The sequence below is a fragment of the Lissotriton helveticus genome, chromosome 5_1 (genome assembly GCF_964261635.1).
Source record: "Lissotriton helveticus chromosome 5_1, aLisHel1.1, whole genome shotgun sequence".
Taxonomy (NCBI): Eukaryota; Metazoa; Chordata; class Amphibia; order Caudata; family Salamandridae; genus Lissotriton; species Lissotriton helveticus.
Genome location: NC_136065.1, coordinates 1217520360 through 1217541560, shown reverse-complemented (window position 1 = coordinate 1217541560; position 21201 = coordinate 1217520360).

The window sequence follows — 21201 nt, the reverse complement described above, 5'->3', positions numbered from 1 at the left end:
TTTAGGTAGACCAGGAGCAACGTGGCCGGTCTTAGCCGGATACACACCACACCCAGACATCGAAGGAATGTCTACTGGAGAGCTGTTAATACAGCTAAAACAATTACTAAAAATTCATAGACAATTAGTCCAGTATGTAATGCGGACTTCAACAATTCAGCCAGCGATTAAACTTCCACAGATGACCCCTCACCAGGGGAACACAAATAAAATCACACCACAGAACATCCAATCCTGCCTAGGTAAAGTTCCGGCTAAACGAGAACAAATACCATTCTGGTTGGCACAGAAAATCACCCAAATAGAGGCGGTGTTTCCTGACACCACCCCGCTAGAAAAACACAGGATTCTGACTATATGTCTCCCAATGGGAATCGCACCACACATAGAGGACTGTGACACTTGGGGTACAGTCTTTGCTTCAATCTACACAAAAACGCACAGTGTTCCATCCATTTCGGTAATACCAGATGTGCTAAAACAAATTCAAGATGAATACGGTCCAGAACCAGCTTTAACTCTTGGTATGAAATTACTGAAAGACTTCAAGCAGGTCTCGGCTATATTATTAGCCAATATAAAAGGTGAAGCAGCAAACGTGGCGATCCGCCAGAGGTTAAAAGAGACAGATATAGCAGACCAACCAGCTGAAATTGCCAGAATCATAGAAAAATCTTATGAAGAACTAGGTAGAGATAGTTTAGGTGGAATACCAGTAAAACCGCAACTGACTGAAAGTCCAGAAAAAATATTTTTTAATAATAATTCACCAAAAAAGAACTGGGATGGAAACAAACAATCCAATCCAAAAGAAAAGAAATTCCAGTCCCGAGGAAGGTCTCCTAGGCGAAGGGAGAAATCTCCGAACCAGAGACACAGGTCACCCCAGAGTGACCCCTCTGGGAAAAGATATAACCTTAGAAATAGGGATAATATTAAAAAACCTGATAGATATCAAGACATTGATACACGTCCCTCTCAATCTTTTCAGACTTCCTCGCAGAAATCGGAAAGAAGAGGACGATCAGAACAAAGAGAAGAGCACGCCAAGTCCAAAGACAAGGAACCTGCTCAACAAAAAAAGAAATTACAATTTCCAAAAAAGAAGGTAGCCAGTATCAAGGTAGTTAACAATGCCGAGAATACTGAGGACACAACTGAAAAACGGAGAGTGGGCTCAGACAATGCTAGACAGCGCAGCAGAAGTGAGCATAGCTCGCAAAGTCCTTATGAATCATCTGGAGACAGTGGACACGAATGAATATCTTCAAGTGGAAACTGCAGACACCAGAGTTAGCAAACCCCACAAGATATACGAGATAACATTACGTATAGAGGGAGATAAGACTAGGAAAATAAGGGGACTATTTTGGGATAACCTCTTCAAGGGCTATGATATCCTTCTAGCTGAAAAAGACTGGCCACCAGAGTTTGTCAGGGAGTGCCCTCATGGCGAAGAAGTAATTATGCCTGCCTTCTCGAATCAAATCCCGATTCATAAAAAATACACACTTGCTAGAAAGTGGGCAGTGGCCTTAGCACCTGCTTTATATAAAAATCATGTAGGATGGGATGAGGATTCTCCTCCTCACAAAATCCAGTTAAAATCACAACCTACTGCACAAAGGCAGTACCCAATTAAGCAAGAAGCTAAAAAACAGGTAAATGAAATACTAGATCAGCTAGAATACCAGGGGGTGATTGAAACTTGCACCTCACAAATGAACAATCCTTTGTTTCCGGTCTCCAAACCAGACAATTCATATCGTCTAGTTTTGGATTACCGACACCTTAACACATGTTGCAAAACCTTTGCAGTGCAAAACTCACACAGTGCTGCACTAATGAATAACATAGTGCGCAAAAAATACAAAACAACCTTGGACATCTCCAATGGATTCTTTTGTCAAAACATAGCACCAGAGAGCAGATATTTAACTGCATTCTCAGTAAATGGCACTCAAAAGCAATTCTGTCGGTTAGCCCAGGGGTACAAGAACAGCCCGGGGGTATTCTCAGCGAGAGTAACAGAATTACTACAACTATATGATAATGAAGCATTATCTTATGTCGATGACATTTACTTAACAGATGATGACTTGGATACTCACTTGAAAAGAGTGAACACCATAATACTTGGGTTCGCAGCAGAGGGTTACAAATTTAACTTTAAAAAGTCCAGAATTGCCCATCTGACAGTCCTGTTCTTAGGATATGACTTATCAAGTATAGCCTGGTTGACAATTTTCTAAAGAACTAGAAGAATTAAAAAATCTAAAATATGAAAAGACGTATCCTCTGCCAATCGACATTCTGCCTCTACGACATTACGCCTGTGTAATCTATACAGACGGACATGCTCAACCCTCCGTTTGGGGAGAACATGCATACAACCCCACATGTGAGATTACAAAAGAAGTGTGGCGCGGAGGTAAACTAAGACCTCTATTAACAAAATCACACTCAGTAGAAACTAATTCAGAACTACAAACTGAAATAATAGCATTAAAAATGGCGCTGGATAATGCGGATCGCGAATTCCCGACACTTATAGTGTCAGATTCATATTACTGCGTCAAAGCATATAACAAGGATTTGCAGACATGGATTCAGAACGGTTACAAAGATGAAACAGATGCACCAATAAAGCAGAAATTGCTCTGGGAACAAATAGCTCTTTTACAAAAAGAACTACCAAAGACTCACGTGATACATACGCTGAGTCATCAACGTGATGGCGTTCACGTTGCAGGGAATTCATTGGCTGATGAGGCCGCGAAGGCAGCTGTGCAAACGGCTTCCGTAGCTGCCGTCACCCGGTCAAAAACAAAAATAGACAGCGAAATATTACAAGCTGTCAGTGCTTCAGAAAAGGATTCGATAGAACCACTCCCTAAAGGCTTTCCAGTAAAATACTCATACATAATCGATGCAAACTCCGTCCCTTTTGCTCGAATCCCTGGAGTGGGGGATAGAGTGATTCCAAACATGGACAGGAGAAGCTTGTTAATCGCAGACGCACACATGGGCGAGGGTCTCAGACACCTCAAACTGAAAGATTCTCTGGAAGAATTACAATCACGGTACTGGTGGCCAGGCATGAGCCTGCATTACACCATGTTTGTAAAAAACTGCCCAAACTGCAACAGAGATCGCAGTGGGGAGAGAAACAGTTTAATACCTCGTCGTATCAAGGCAGATAATATGACCAATAAAAAGCAGGGCTTGCGATTAACATATACAGGCTAGTTTCCACTTATAATGTAGATCACCAGCACTCGGCTGACGTCCGGACTGTTATACAAAGATTTGCGAGTCTAAATGGCATATACGCTAAGAGCATGTTACGTTTGACCATAGTCTTCACTCTAGCCCTCCGGCCGGGGGGGAAACATGGCCAAATGAGCACAGCCCAGCGGGAATCTTCTCACTTCCTTCCTGAGGGTACGGGATGGTGTAAAGAAAAAACCAAGGCAGAAAGCAATCTATAATGGAAAGGATATTAGGTTCGGGAGCTGGGTGGGTCAAACATTTAATAAGTGTCCAACGTAGTCTAAATAACTTGCCAAGAAATTCTCTGAAGGGATTCAGTCCGTACGAATTATTATTTGGAACTAGAATGATTATCTCTGACCTCGACAGTCAGACTTCAGTGGTTAAAGAAAAAAGCTTTGATGTCAAAGACCGTTTGGCTATTTTGCAGGACTTAAACAAAACAAGAAAAGACCTGAGCAACATACAGTTGAAACAACAGCCAACAACCACTGAAGAATCACCACCTGTCCCAGCAAGACCTGTCTGGATTCCAAAAGTCGGGGATCTAGTCAGGGAGAAGATCGCGGTAAAGAAGGAATTTGGGCCTTCTTACAGAAAAGCAGTTCCTGTCTTGTCTGTCAACGGGACAAGATCAGTTGTACTACCGCCACTTGCTGGTAAAAAGGAGAACCGAGTTGTATCCATCGACCTGGTAAAACCACAACATGTGGCCGATAACAAACAGTAGGCCAAGTGGACTCCCAATAAGTAGCAGAACACCAAGGTTTGCTACCAGTACAGAGGTCCTAACAAAGAGGCTCATCACATTCGAAACGCCTACAGAAGAACAACAAGGACTATGCAACGATGCAATAGAACTCAGACCTCTGAAAACCCAAATAAAAACATTTAGCAGAGACACACCAATCTATAATGAAGTACCAAGTGAAAATGCAAGAAACAAAAATCCTGAAGCAATTGGAACAATTGACAGAACTGCATCCGGCTACTTCATCAACTTCGATGATTCCTCTGAAAGCCTCAGTGAATCAAAGACACAGCCATCATCAAAATCCTTTAAAGACAAAGCTAAGGAACTTTTGAACCAACTTAAAGAAACATATCTGATTTCTCCATGGATTGAATTTTGGGTGGGTTTTGGTGCATTTATCCTCATACTTTGGCTCATCATGGTATTAACTTTGGGACGCTTCATTGAGGGAAAATATGCTAAAATGGACACAGCAAGTCAGAACATCAACTTGGTCCTCAAACCACACACATCTTCACACGTCGAGAAAAGAGAACTTTCTTCAGCCAACTTCACAGCCAATCCTATACCTGGTGGGGTAGCCTGGGACAACACTGACTATGAAATTGATGGTCCGGTCGAGATCCTGAAATACCCACACCAAATCAAGATCTCCTTGAGTGACTTTGCAAAACCAAACTCATTTGCTGATGATTGGGACTTCGAAAGCATTAATAACATGATGTCTGACTTAGTAATGTCTGCTAAATTTACAAAACATGATTATTTGCAAGGTTCTACAAATTATGATAGTATGTATTGCTATAACCACTATGGTAACCATTTTTTACATAAATCTGCACAACCTAGAAATGTTTTAAATTATAATCAATGGGAACATTGTGCAACACCTCCAAAAGGGAGCTCAAGAACTGTTTACGACAAATATTCATATTTTTCCGGTTTTAACACAAGTAATGCTGAAACATTTTATTATACATTGTCAAACAAGACAGGGATGAAAACCATGATAACCAACACAAAGTTGATATATTCAGATTCATTCTTCGAGGAAATGAATACTTTAGGATTTTATTATTGGGACAAAAATGTTGATTTAAAAAGTGTTTGGGGTACAAAAGAATGGCAAGTACAGGGTTTAGAAGCTTTGTTTAGAGCTTGCATGATCCCAGAACAAATGATATTTTTAAATGACACTGTTCAACAAACCACCTGTCTTGGCCTAGCCAAAATCAAAGATTTAAATAAACCGTCTATTCCAAAGCCAACAATGTTTAGCAATAGCTCTAATACGGATGAAGAGATAGACGTAAACCATATATTAAACCAAAACAGAACACATCCTAATTGGAAACAATGGTTGATCTGGCCCACAGATACAAATAACTGTCAAGACAGATTCCTGAATAAAACACAGGGGTTCAAAATGACCAGGCCAGACCCTAGATATCCCCAAAGACATCACCCAGGGATAATAACAACCTACAGTGTGGGCAAATTATGCCTTCAGTGGCTACAAACTTCCACACTGCCTGAAATTAAGCAACACCTAACTTTACTTACTGATGGTGCTGACTTGCGTGATTTCATAATGGGACCACGCAAACAGCGTCAAAAGCGTTTCATAGCAGCCTCTCTATATGCAGCATACAATGAGGCCTGGATGGTTAATCAAATTGAAACAGCAGAGAGAATACGGGAAATTGACCGTATTAATTTGGAAAAATCACTTTCTGTAGTGGACAATGGGTTAATGACTCTGTCCTCCAGAATTTTTTCTTTGGACAGCATTGTGTCGTCAGCAATCGATATATTATCGCAAGACTTACTGTTATTACAACATGGTCAGTCACAATTGCATTCTATTGTACAGCTTGGCTGGACGTTACAAAATCTGCGTTCAGGCTATGTGCCTTGGCGTTTAATCAACACAACGTCACTATTCCAAATCTTTAACCTTACTGATAGACAAATCGGTATGGCGCAAAAGGGTGCTGATTATACAATCTTGAGCATTGAAAAACTAGAAAGATTACCAATGACAATGTCAGAACGACCTGTCAGTGAATGGATAATCCACGGAATCATAAATATTCCAATCTCAACCTTCAGGTTTCAATACTGCCAAAAATATATACAGGCTGGCATGTACGAGAAATTGGGAAAGGGGTACCTTAAAACAACTTGGAACCTGCCCTATTCACATGCATGTGTCAGTAATAAAGGACAGAAAGTGTTTCTTAGTGGCAACAATTGTGCCATGTCACTAAGCGGCACGCTTCTGTGTAACGGAATTAGTTTGCATGGAGCCTGTGAAGGGAATTCATACAACCTTTCATGTCACCAGCAAGGCGCACCTGCAACTGAAATAGAACCATTCTTTCAAAGACTCTATAATGGGAGTTACATTCTTATTGTAGACCGCAAATGTTGTAGTCTTATGCCCGGGACTCCTTATCTAGTCACTACGACTGCGAAGGTCAAGTGCTGTGGACGTTCTTTGTTCCCCAGCTCCTTTCCAGACAGGGAGGCAAGGGCATGGCCCAGTTTGAAAATTACTTCTATTCGAATAGATACTTTAAGCAGAATGAAAACAGTGCTTCTTCAGACGCCTACAAGGCTCACGTCATCAAAAGAAACGTATGATCTACAAGTCGCAAGGACGACTGCAGAGATACATACATTATTATCGACTAATTCCCCCGTACATTTCGCGGAAATCCTGAGCGAAATCTTAAATATTTCTGATACCACTGGGGTCTCAAAAGTATTTAAGACAGTATTTTCGATGGCATTAACACCATTCAAAGCCATACTGGGTATTTTTCCAGATTTCGTCCATTCGATTTTTGGCGGACTTCCCCTGATCCTGGGACTAATTGCAGGAATCCTATTCTTAGTCCTTATTTTTCGTTATGGCAACCCATGTCACAGATCAAACTCTCGCGACAATGGAAGATACAATCCTAGCCATTGGATACCGGGACCGGATATCAAAAATCCTGGGACTATCCCGGCTTAGAGACCTGAACATGACTTGGTTTCTATCATTTCGACCAATGTGGCAAAGATGTGTTTTACCTGTATTGAGATGTCTGCTATGCGGAGAAGAATGCGTGTTAGACACCTGTCTGACGCTACAATCGGATGCGCCAGTGGATGCAGATACATTGTTGGTTTCTACCAAGGTTCACGCTTTGTGCTGCCCTCAAAGGCTACCAATCCTGATGACGGCATTCGTGGAGTCTTCACCACTACGATTGAAGAGTAGTGAAGTTCAAGATGAAAGCAGCATTAATCAGGTACGACCTTCTGTCAGCAATGCGAATCAGAATGTCAATGGAGACAATCATGCGCACGAATGCATGGTTACACCTATTTCCGACTTAGTGGAACTTTCCCATGAAGCTGTTGACAGTTTTTTTCGAAAGCCTTAATGATATGATGTTCTCTCCAGAACAGAAATAGAGACTTTTGAGCAAGCTCGCACACGGCGTTCCCTGAATTCGGCCTTCAACTTTAAAAATAAAGTCACATGAACAATTTTTCCCACCAGTTCACGGACAGCAATTTTTTAGCAGCCCCAAATTATTTTTTACAAAATTTTCGGGACACTTATCTTCTGCTTAAAGTAAGAAACTATTCCTAGAGAACTAAGATTTCTATTTTTAGATACTTTATAAACTTTAGTTGCCCGCTGGTATGTTCACAAATATTTTATCATGTGATGAAATGGTCTCGAACTTTCTTTCTGTATAGCCATATTAAGAGCCATTTCATGTGTATTTCTCATATACCAAATAAGCAATAATGTCTACAAATGCGTGTTTACTTTAGCGTTTAATTCATAGCTTAAGTGCATACAATATATATGACTGCAATTTTTCAGTATATTTGAAAATTTCAAAATGCATTTATGTATTTTGGGGTGGTGAGGTATACACTATACTCTATAGTATGTTGTACTATGTTATACTATGCATAGATTAGTAAATATGACCATAGTTAGCGTGGAGTGGGTGTCATGTATTCCTATAGGTTCTGAATCGATCCCCCTATTCCTGACCCTATTCTGGTTAAACTAACTATCAAGTTAACTAACAGTCAGCCCATGAGGCAAGAAAAGCCCCCATGATGCAGATACCGTTATCTGACGCAGTCACACTACGGCACAATAACGTGTTATCTGATTAGGTCATAACGCTTGAGATCTAATTAGACAAGCGACATTCCTCCAGCCCCTGATAAGGCATACGACGTTCTCATAACAAATCAAACCTATGACAACCTGGAAAATCCGTGCGGCCATTGTTTTGATTTCACAGAGAACTTCAGTAAAAGAATGTGCTAACGAGCAAGTCGTATGACATCTTTATTGACGTATCTATGTCCATCCTTACGTCAATCCCGGCACCTTTAAGGTATAAATATTGCCATCTTGCCCTATGCAAACACACGCGTGGTGACGAGACGGAGCAGCCATACTTGCCGAAGCCCAGAAGCAGAGCAGACCCCGCTGGCAGCAGCCCCGCCTTCCTGACGCGCTGAGAGACGCGCTGCTATCTCCTACCGAGAGACCCAGCACCGGCGCTTTCGGGCAGCCCTCGCAGGCAGCCTGGAATATCGAGACCAGAGAAAGAGATACCATTCCTCATTCATCCTAACTTCCAGGTACAGAACTGAATAACCCCTCACAGAGAATTCTTTAGTTATTCACTTGGCAAAAACAAACTTAACTTAAACTGTAACTTTCTATTCCCGCCCACGCATTAGACTTAGGTCAGGTACACGGGGTAGGCGTATTTAGAAACACCAGTTGAGTACGTTTAGTCAAATGTATATGTGTATGTAAATATATTTTAATCATTTTAAACATCATATGGCTCAGAAACCATATCAATGTTTTTACAGTATTATTTTATACTATTGCTTTTAATGTATGCACTTTACTTAACTATAAGTATTGCAATAATATCGATCCATTTCTCTTGTACGAGAAAAGAGACTGATCAATAAATAACACCTTTTTATTGAACACGCCCGTCTCTTCCTTTTCTCTACAAACTGATGAGACTAAGAATGCACGTACTGACTGAGTAAAATAATTGCCTTGTGCTCACACGACTCTGGAGATACACTCTTGATTAGGGGAGAGCAAAGTTGTCATGTTCTATGGTTGTCAGAAACTAAATCCCTTCTTGTCTAATCAGGGGAGTTAATTCTTTCCTGAACATTCGAGAAAGTTTCTAGCGAACTCTGAGCTACGCTGGCAAACCCAAAACTTAAGTCTAGTATCGACAGTAGTAGACCTAGTTAACGTCTGGCCTAGGCCTTTACTGCTGTAGGTATTATTCCAATGCGCAGAGCCTATTGGGAAGATAGGAACTACACTACACAGTTAGAGGCAGTTTTTTTGGGTCTCCTACCTTCAAGAATTCCCTTGTACATATTGCGAAGTGGGGTTAACAGCTGTTTTTGCATGGGACGCCTCCCTTGCATGTCATTATCATTAACAGAAGTGGTGATCTTTTCTATGGATGTTTTTGCCGGAAAACTGCCACCAACAGAGGTTAGCGACAGCTTGTACATATGGCGATTAAATCTTGCTGCAAACCTGTTGAAAAAGTGCTGCTAATGTGGCGTTAACTCCTTGTAGTTATTCCCCTGAGTGTTTTGAAGTCATTTAAGCCCCCCTCACCCTGCCCCCATTCATTGGCCACAACCATAAAATAAATGTAAAGAAAACTTAGGTATAGGATGATGTAAAACAGTGTCCATCAGCACCACTGCTGGAGTGCTTAGACTCATCCATACCTCTGAAAATGTATCTCACTCTAGTTGCAGCTCATAGACACGCGCAACTCCACCAGAGCACCTCTGTCCTACACACCTTACATATAGAAACAACTCAGCTGGTGTACCTAAAGTCTGTGCAACACTTGATTTCACAGATCTTGATCCCGTTTGTGTCTCAGCCAGTTCTCCTGAGCCCTGTACAGTAGCACCCCTTGACTTTCCCATGTTGGACTCCACAGAGTGTGGCTAATTAATCCCTTTCCTGCAACTTTGCCTGCTACTGCAATACTTGGGCTCACCTATAACTCTGCTGATGTCCCTAAATCCTACAGTATCATCTGACATTTCAGGGCTAACGCCAACACATTGCTAGATAGCCAGGGGCTCATCACACAAACTGTCACTATACACACAACAGGCAATTAAATAACAATCTCTGGGATTTACCTGGCTGCCTGAAGAATACAAATTTCACACCTATCCAACGCTGTGACACTCCAAACAACATCTATTTTCTGCTACTGTTCAAGCTGTACATAGTAAGCAAAAATGCTTGTTAATGTTGCTGTCCTAATAACAGCTCATGTTTAATTTATGTGCCAGGCATTAAGAAACAGAACATGTCTTTTTTTTATTGTTTTATTAACAACACAAGAAGAAAATAATATAAAATTGTAGCATACAATTAGAAAAAGCGATAAAGCAGAATAGAGATATCTTCATTACATAGGAGTACTTATGGTAGTGTTGAACGTTGCAGAGAAATAACAAAAACAATCAATTGTAAATCCCATGAGAATTAAACAAAGAAAAGCAAGAGAGAATTTTTACAGTTAGTTGGTGATATGACAGAACAATTTAAATAAATGTACCCAAAATGTTATCCAATTTCATTAATGATCGCACTCCTCTTATTTTAGCGAAAGCAGACTCCATAGTGTAGATTTCTTTGACCAGAGACCACCATTCCATAATATGGGGAGATTTCGGGGATATCCATACTCGAGCGACTGTCAGTTTAGCACATGACATTAAGATAGTTACTAAATCTTTCTGCAGGATAGTAGATGTAGGTATATCTAATAGTACCATTGGTGCAGTGAGAGAGGGAAATCCTGCAAGTTTTTGTTTCAGCAGCTTGTCTAGGTCTGACCAAAACTCAGTCAGAGCAGGACAAGAAAATAGCATGTGCTCTAGATCAGCCGCAACCAAGTCACATTTAGGACATTTAGACCTGTCGCTTGGGAAATTATTTGTGGACCATTTGGAAATCCTTTCTGGTGTATGATATAAAAAACATGTGGTTTTATATTGTTGTAATCTTAAACTCGAAGATTGTACTAAACTATTAATCCTGCAGAGAGAAGCGGAAATCTTATTAGCGGTTATATTGAATCCCAGCTTTCTACTCCATTTCTCCGCAGGTTTCAGGCAATCATTAGTTTTATAGGAATTCAGGCATTTATAACCTTCGCTAATTAGAGACTTAGGGCCCGATGTAGGTACATTTTTTTTACGGTTCATAAATACCGACTCATACCGAATCGGTATTTATGAACCGGAAACGCAAATGTAGGTAAAAATCCGGTAAAAAATACCGATTCGGTATCAATCGGTATTCAAAGTCGGTAAATACCGAATCGGTATCTACCGAATCGGTAAAATCCGACACGGTAACACCCATACAACCCTATGGCCTTCCAGTCCCATAGGAATGAATGGGAGACACCGAATCGGATTTTACCGATTCGGTAAATACCGAATGGGTAAATACCGAATCGGTAAAATCCGATCTCGAATTTTCAAATACATGTCATGTGAGCCTGTGCACCAATCAGGGACACCCACCACACCCCACATCCTAGCATCTGAGAGATCAGCCAATCAGGTGCAAGTACTACACCCCAGTACCTGGAGGTGGCCACACCCATGCAGGTGCAGAGCAACAGAACTGCAGAGAGAGCTGGAAGGGAGACAGAGGAGCAGGCAGCAGTGAGACCAAGAGAAACAGCATGGAGTCCCAGTAGGCACCAAAGGATGGAGGGGACAGGAAGAGAAAGATGAAATTCAGCCCCACAGAGCTCCAGGTGCTGGTGGAGGAGGTTGTGCAGCACTACAGCCAGCTGTTTGGGAAACAGTCTCTTCATGTTGCAGAGTCTGTAAAGCGGACCACCTGGCTGGCAATACAGAGCAAGGTCAATGCTCTAGGAGTGACCCACAGAGACATTGACGACATGAAGAAGAGGTGGTATGATCTGAGGATCACCACCAAGAAAAAACTAGCCACCCAGAGGAAGGAATCAGCAGCAACCGGTGGGGGGAAGAGCCGTGCCCCAAGCCTCACCGACCTGGTGCAGCTCGTGGAATCAACCATGGCAGCTGAAAGCATACATGGGATCGGGGATGCTGATAGCTCAGCCAGAGCTGCAAGTAAGAAAGGTAAGATGCATGGACATGTACCCCACCCATTCGCAGGCCCCTTCCCCAATGTGGGTGAATCACTCACAATCCAGCACACATGACTGTAGTCCCCAGCAATGCATCATGGTAGTTGTAGTCATAGGTGCATACATCAAAGCTGCCAACACCGAACCCTGCATGCCATGCCACACTCCCCATGCACAAACAGTCTAGGCAAATGCTAATGTGTCTTAGGAATCTGTGTTGGGAAAACAGGCAGCTGATCATTGTCCATGTCTGTTCACAGGAGAGTCATCGCGCAGAGCAGCGCTGGGAGGGGAGTGTAGTGCCACAACATCATCTGCGCGGGAGAAGGCAAAAGACACTGCTGGACCTAGCCCTGTCCCTGAGGAAACATCCACACCCCAGGCACCCACAGCAATGGAGGACGACACCACTGCTCAGCCACTCTCGCCCCTGCTGTTCGACACACAGACTCAGCCAGCACCAGCAGGAGCTACAACACCCAGCTCAGGGTCCCCTATGCGCGTGAGGCCAAGGAGGCAGGATGTCCCACCTTTACGGATACTGGAGAGCTCCGATGAGGAAGTGGTAGTGGCTCCCAGACCTACTACACCAACAATGTCTGGCCACGCTGGACAACTTGGCTCACAGGGATCTGGCCGTGCAGGTGACCGTGTCCGTAGGGCACGAGAGCAGGATGAGGGGCAGGATGTGCAGGGTGTCTTCGCTGGGCTTGAAGCCACAATGGTGAAAGTCCAGCGTATGCAGGCCAGAGGCATCATGGCTGTGCACCGGCAGGTGCGCATCCTGAATACCAGGATGTCGGACATCGATCGGGGGATAGGTGCCATGGCAAGGGGAATGGAGGCCATGGGCAAAGGGATGGAGGCAATGGGCAAAGGGATGGAGTCCATGGCAGAGGGGGTGAGGGGCATTGAGGAGCACATGGGCACCCTCTGTGACAGGCTGCAAAGTGACCAAGAAGAGAGGCGCAGGTATAGGCGCGAGGTCAGGCTGCTCAATCAGTCGATCAACCGCTTGGCAACTTCCACCACCCTGCAGTGTCGCCGCTCTGTTAATCTGCAGACTGACATTGTTCACTGCTGCAGTGACTTGTCCCGGGGGATGGGGAGGGTGACCTCAGCAATGGAGGCAATGCTGACCCAGCTGACAGCCACAGGTGGCAACATGGTTGTTGGGGACACTGAGGAGACAACAAGCAGGAGTGGGTCCAGCACGCCTGTTCCGGACATACGTAGGAGCAGCAGACTCCATGCCGAAGACACCGGCACCACTTCACATGTAGACCCCCAGCCCCGTGCCTCGCAAAACAGCATGCGTAAGCGCAAGCATTGAAATAATTATTGATCACAGGACAGGTCAAAGTGAGGAAACTTTGGCAAAACATTATGCAAGGTGCATTTAATTTGATTATTGTTTTTTTGGAAGGTGCAGTTGTGTACATTAAAGTGAGTGTTCCAATCACTGGACATGGCTGTGTGTCATCGCTCAATTAGAAGTATCTGTTGGTAATTTCAGCACGTCGCAGTCGACCATCTGTTGCTGGTGCTGCTCCTGCTGCATTGTGATCTGCTTGTACTGTCCCATCATCAATGTCCTCATGATATGTGAGTTCTATCTCTGTGCCATCCTTGGTGGCAAGATTGTGCAGCATGGCGCAGGTCGCAATAATCTTGCAACAGATAATTGGCGTGTATTGCCGTGCACCTCCACTCTTATGGAGGCACCTAAATCTACTTTTCAGCAGCCCAAATGTACGTTCCACCACGCTACGTGTTGTTCTGTGTGCCAGGTTATAACGCCTTTCACTCCTGGTGGATGGGTTCAGGTAGGGGGTGAGCACAAATGAACGCAGGGCATATGCACTGTCACCTGGGTGGGAAAGGATAATAAGATTATTCACATACTCAGGAGTGCTCCATCTGCATGAACTATCAGGGTGTCTCACACATACTTACCCAGCAGGTATCCATCACCAAAATCACCAGCAACAAGGCGTCTGTATATCCCACTGTTGGTGAAGATGTAGGAGTTGTGGGTACTCCCAGGATATTTGGCTACAATGTCCGTTATCATGTTGCTAGCGTTGCAGATCACCTGCACATTGATTGAATGTGTGGACTTCCGGTTTCTGTAAATGTGCTCAGTTGCTGCAGGTGGGCATAATGGGATGTGCGTACCATCGATGCAGCCTATTATGTGCGGGAACTGTGCAAGTTGATAGAATTCGGTTTTTGTCCTTGCTAGTTCTGCAGGTGTCTCAGGGAACTCAATGTAGTGCTCCATCCTCTGCATCATGGCGTTTAGGAACTTTCTGAAAAAGCGTGACAGGCAGCTCTGGGACACTCCACCTACAGTGGCTATCACGTGCTGGTAGCTCCCAGAGGCAAGAAGGTGTAGGCAGCACAGCACCTGTACATGGGGTTGGATGGCGTGTGCTCTTGGGGTTGGGTGTTCCAGATATGGGTGGAGGTCCCTGATCAAGTCCAGGATTCTTCTGGAGTGGAGTCGGTACCTTTGCAGGATCTCAGCTTCAGGGAGTTGGAAGAGGGTGATCCTCTGCCTATATACCTGCTCCTCCCTTAACCAGACCCTCTCTCCTGCTGCCTGTATCCGTAGCCGCCTTGCAATTACGTAGAAGGCCGCCATTGTGGGTATACTGTTGCATTTTGGGAGCTTCTTATATATCCTGTTCCTGGTTTCCACCTGCTCCCAATCCATGTTAATTACCGACTCTTAAATACCGAATTTCAAGAAATTTGGTATTTCCTGACTTTGCTACATCTCAAATGGCCTTTTTTACCACTTCTTATTTACCGACTCGGTAAATATGAATTCGGTATTTACCGATTCGGTAACTTACCATTTCTTATTTACCGATTCGGAGAATATGTATTCGGTAAATTCCGATTCGTGTAATACCGAATCGGTGTTTCACCGACTGGTATTTACCGATTCGGTACGTTTTTGGTGACATACATCTCGTTGCACTGATACCGGTCGGTAATGGCCGATTTTACCGATTTTCGGCCGTTACCGACCGGTATTTGGCTACCTACATCGGGCCCTTATTCTTGATTGCATAAATGCAGTTCCATATATCTGAATCTACGATTTCCCGTAGCTTCATATTGCGTCTAAAATAATCATAGATTTGCATATATTTAAATCACATAGCTTCCGTCAAATTATATAAAATTTTAAGTGTCTTGAAATCCCCAAAAAATGTTGATGCCATATAAATCCCCTAACGTTTCGATTCCACAAGCAATCCAAATCTTAGCCATTCCATCATTAAAGATTCCAGGAAGTCCCGGGTTGCCCCATAATAAAAGTTTAGGGTGAATGAAAGAAGTTTTACACATAGCCAAAATCATAAACCAAATCTTAACTGTATCTCTGGCGGTCTTGAATTTCACCCTTTTAAAGTAATTGGGGTCATTTACTCTCGCTAAAAACATATTAGAGTCAGAATCCAACATAAATATATGAAATTAGAACTGGTTATCCGAATTAAATAAGCTACGGAGACGACCAAAAAAAGTTGCAAAAAAGTATAGTTTGAAATCGGGGAGATTCAACCCACCTTTATCAAAAGGGAGCTTGAGCATAGCCATCGACCGATATCCCCAAATGAAACTACTCAGTGTCCCATCAAGCCTTTTAAAAAAAGAATTATTAAGAAGTAGCAGGATAGACCGAAATAATTAGAGAAATTTGGTAAGTACCTTCATTTTGATTAAATTAATCCGGCCAATAACATTCAATGGAACCGTATGCCATTTTTTTAGTAGAAGGGACGTTTCTTTTAATAAAACCTCATAATTGAGTGTAGTTATCTCACTTATTTTAGATGAAATTTTTACACCCAAATAAGTAGCTGCCCAACAGATCCCTTGTATAGGTGCCGGTGGTTATATATATGTGAAAAACAAGGGCCCCCTGAATAGAAATAACGATTCCTAGGACAGGGAAATAAACAAATGTGTAAAACTTCCTAGGCAATCATAAAAAGGGAACTAATGCAAGGAGGGACGGACAACTAAGTAAATGCACATACATTCATGTATTATTTATTTATCAAAACCATATTTTATACACAAAATTTAAAAATAACAGTTCATAAATCACAGTGACAAAAAAGATTTTAAAACAATAATAAAAACATCAACATTAAGGAAAATAAACAATTAATATTTAAGACCAAAGGTGGCAAGTTTATATTTTTCGACGCGCGTTTCGGCGTTCAAGACAACGCCTTCTTCAGGAGCCACACAAATTTATAGTTCACTTTTATTTGTGTTTTATTTACATTTAATTTGTATCCAGACATCGCTCCAAATTTATTGGCTTCGTCAGTTATCCCCTGTAACGCATCTACAACATCTGTGGAGTATAAGGCAATATCATCGGCATAAGCCGTGATTTTTAGGGAATGAGAGCCAAATTTAAAAGGAATTATTCAAGACTGTATCTGTAGGGCATAAAGAAATGGTTCCATTGAAAGCACAAATAGCAAGGGTGACAGAGGGCACCCTTGCCGAGTGCCCGGGGATATTGTGAAATTAGAAGACATCATGCCAGCGTAGCTGATTCTAGCAGTTGGGTGATCATATATGGCCTGTATCCGTCTTAGATACTGGCCATTAAAGCCGAAGACTGTCATTACTGCCCAGAGATAATCCCACCCCACTCAGTCGAAAGCTTTCTCTGCCTCCAGCAATATCATACCGAGTGGGGTGGAATCAATCTCTGCGACGTCAAACGCAGTTATGGCCATGTTTACATGGGCTGTTGTATCCCTGCCCATAACAAATCCATGTTGTTGTGGATTAACTAGTTTTGGAATAAATGGAGCCAGCCGTGTAGCCAAGACCGTGGCAAATATTTTGGCATCCATGTTAATGAGTGAAATGGGTCTATATGACCCACACTCATTAGCAGGTTTGCCCTTTTTCAGAAAAAAAAAAACATCTTGGCGATATTCCAAGAGCTCAGGGCCTTTCCATTCTCACCAATGGACCTAATTACCTGGCAGAAAAAGGGTAGTAACTCGTCAATGCAGATTTTATATATTTCCAATGGTAGAGTATCCTCCCCAGCGGCTTTCCCCAAAGGTAAGGAGTAAATTGCAAGCCTAATCTCTGTCGTATTATTGTTTTCAGGCAATTGGTCAAGACCGACTATTTTTTAAATATTAGTATCCAGATATTCTTGTATATTAACCATACTCGAATGGTTTTCGGGAGTATATAAAGTTCCGTAGAAGTCAACAAATTGCTCCAATATCTGTGCCGGCTGGTTACGGATGGTATTATTAGGCCCTTTTAAAGTTTTAATTAAGGTATTGGCTTTATCGTCAGCAACTTTATATGCCAGAATTTTCCCAATTTTATCACCGCTATCATATTGGGATATTTGATGTTTATGTAATTTAGCACTGCTTTTTTCTCGGAATATTGTTTTCATAGCACATCTAAGATTCACTAATTTTAAGCCTGGTTCAACAGTATTTTGGGATCCCTGATGTAAAGCTTCAGCCAGTTGGTTTTCTAATGATAGAATGTTAGTGACCGTGATTTTAGTGATTTTTCGGCGCTCCGAGTTCTGTCTTAAAACAAATTGTTGAGTAAACCCCCTTATACTGGCCTTACAGGCATCCTAACTATAATAGATGAGGTGGAGTTAAGATTTATATCAATACATTCTGTGAGATGTTTTTTAAGTTGTGAGAAACAGAAAATGTCACATATTTTTGCAGTTTATCCATCTGCTGGATCTAGAGGAGGTGATTAAGAGGATATCGAGCAAGGCTTTGTAGACATTCACTGTGTGTTTTTCTCCCATGGTTCCTTCTTAAGAATTAGGCTAAGATTGTTCTCCACACCCAACAGAGACCCCATGAATGGACTCATGGTAGTAATGGGCACCTTTGAAAAAGTACTCCAGAGAGACCGTTTTCATGTTGCCAAGTATAAAATGCAGCTTTTATATGACAAACAGAAAACATATTTTACTGTTCATAATTTGTAAACAGTTGAAAAGATTTTTGTTGTGTTATGCACACATTTCATAAACATTAATACATCTCACACCATCAGCCTTTCTGAACAATGCACCCAAGGAAATTGCAGTGCTCTAGTCTTCCATATCAAATAAAGGCATTATTGGAATTAAAACGAACACCCAACAATCTTTCATGGAGTGCCATGTTAAAGTATGTAATATGCATATGTTTTAGTGTAGCCCTGGGCAACCAATACTTCTCCCAGGCACACAACTGCACTCTGAAGTCTGAAATTAATGATGGAAAGGGAAGGGGAGGGTGCTGGGACAGGAGTTGGAAAACAGCAATACATTCCTCATGATTGCCCTCCTCTCATCTGTGCTTCTGTCAGAAAAAACAATCACTGTGAATCATCTACTTCTTTAAGTCTTTTCAGCAGCATTACAGTGCCAGGTGTGTGCCCCCAAAAGGTCAAGCTCAATCCTGCTCTAAGCTTGATGCTTTGTGTGTGATAGTGAGATTTCTCTCGCAAACCAAACTGCTGCTCGCTGAGGCAACTTGATAAACAAATAAAACAATCACAGCTGCATGGAAGGGAAGCACTTTTTCTGTAGCAGCCCACAACTTCTACCCACTCAAAACATGTTCTGTTTTCCACCCAAATGTGGGTAGAGCAAAAAGCGCACTCTGTTGGACTCCTGAAATCTTTTTAGTTTGATCATATGTGTGATGGTGATTGCTGCACTGTCAAGCCAGACCTAAAAGCAGAACAAAAACATAAAAGGACCTGCTGCAGGTAAAAACTAAAAGCAGAACAAAAACATAAAAGGACCTGCTGCAGGTAAAAAAAAAAAAATTTTATTCAATACAACTATGAGATAAATATTTTGGTGTCTTATGATTCGGTGTACTTTTGAGTTATAAAGCAGTTCTGCATACATTGCGTGATATGCATGCCGTAGAATGATACACTATCAGAAAATTGCATTAGGTGAGAGAGAAACAGTCTTCTGGGCGAAGCAAATTACCCCTCAATGTATATTTTAAAGAATTGGTAAAAACCTCTTCTCTAGCTCTTTTTCTCTTGCACACTTTGATAATTCCTCCTACAACCAATATAGTGTATGCAGTTTCCACTCAGCTCTTCCATTCTGGCCACTCATTCTTGTTGTCACCCATGTTGTACCAATAGTAGGCCCGTAGACACCACTCATTCTTGTTGTCACCCATGTTCTACCTATAGTAGGCCCGTAGACACCACTCATTCTTGTTGTCACCCATGTTCTACCTATAGTAGGCCCGTAGACACCACTCATTCTTGTTGTCACCCATGTTCTACCTATAGTAGGCCCGTAGACACCACTCATTCTTGTTGTCACCCATGTTCTACCTATAGTAGGCCCGTAGACACCACTCATTCTTGTTGTCACCCATGTTCTACCTATAGTAGGCCCGTAAACACCACTCATTCTTGTTGTCACCCCATGTTCTACCTATAGTAGGCCCGTAGACACCACTCATTCTTGTTGTCACCCATGTTCTACCTATAGTAGGCCCGTAGACACCACTCATTCTTGTTGTCACCCCATGTTCTACCTATAGTAGGCCCGTAGACACCACTCATTCTTGTTGTCACCCATGTTCTACCTATAGTAGGCCCGTAAACACCACTCATTCTTGTTGTCACCCCATGTTCTACCAATAGTAGGCCCGTAGACACCACTCATTCTTGTTGTCACCCATGTTCTACCTATAGTAGGCCCGTAGACACCACTCATTCTTGTTGTCACCCATGTTCTACCTATAGTAGGCCCGTAGACACCACTCATTCTTGTTGTCACCCATGTTCTACCTATAGTAGGCCCGTAGACACCACTCATTCTTGTTGTCACCCCATGTTCTACCTATAGTAAGCCCGTAGACACCACTCATTCTTGTTGTCACCCATGTTCTACCTATAGTAGGCCCGTAGACACCACTCATTCTTGTTGTCACCCATGTTATACCAACAGTAGGCCCGTAGACACCACTCATTCTTTTTGTCACCCATGTTCTACCTATAGTAGGCCCGTAGACACCACTCATTCTTGTTGTCACCCCATGTTCTACCTATAGTAGGCCCGTAGACACCACTCATTCTTGTTGTCACCCATGTTCTACCTATAGTAGGCCCGTAGACAACACTCATTCTTGTTGTCACCCATGTTCTACCTATAGTAGGCCCGTAGACACCACTCATTCTTGTTGTCACCCATGTTCTACCTATAGTAGGCCCGTAGACACCACTCATTCTTGTTGTCACCCCATGTTCTACCTATAGTAGGCCCGTATACACCACTCATTCTTGTTGTCACCCATGTTCTACCTATAGTAGGCCCGTAGACACCACTCATTCTTGTTGTCACCCATGTTCTACCTATAGTAGGCCCGTAGACACCACTCATTCTTGTTGTCACCCATGTTCTACCTATAGTAGGCCCGTAGACAACACTCATTCTTGTTGTCACCCCATGTTCTACCTATAGTAGGCCCGTAGACACCACTCATTCTTGTTGTCACCCATGTTCTACCTATAGTAGGCCCGTAGACACCACTCATTCTTGTTGTCACCCCATGTTCTACCTATAGTAGGCCCGTAGACACCACTCATTCTTGTTGTCACCCATGTTCTACCTATAGTAGGCCCGTAGACACCACTCATTCTTGTTGTCACCCCATGTTCTACCTATAGTAGGCCCGTAGACACCACTCATTCTTGTTGTCACCCATGTTCTACCTATAGTAGGCCCGTAGACACCACTCATTCTTGTTGTCACCCATGTTCTACCTATAGTAGGCCCGTAGACACCACCTCTACTGTTATTAAAGAAACCGGTAAATCCACATCTTATGTAATGCATTGCCATTCTACAATATGCTAATGTAA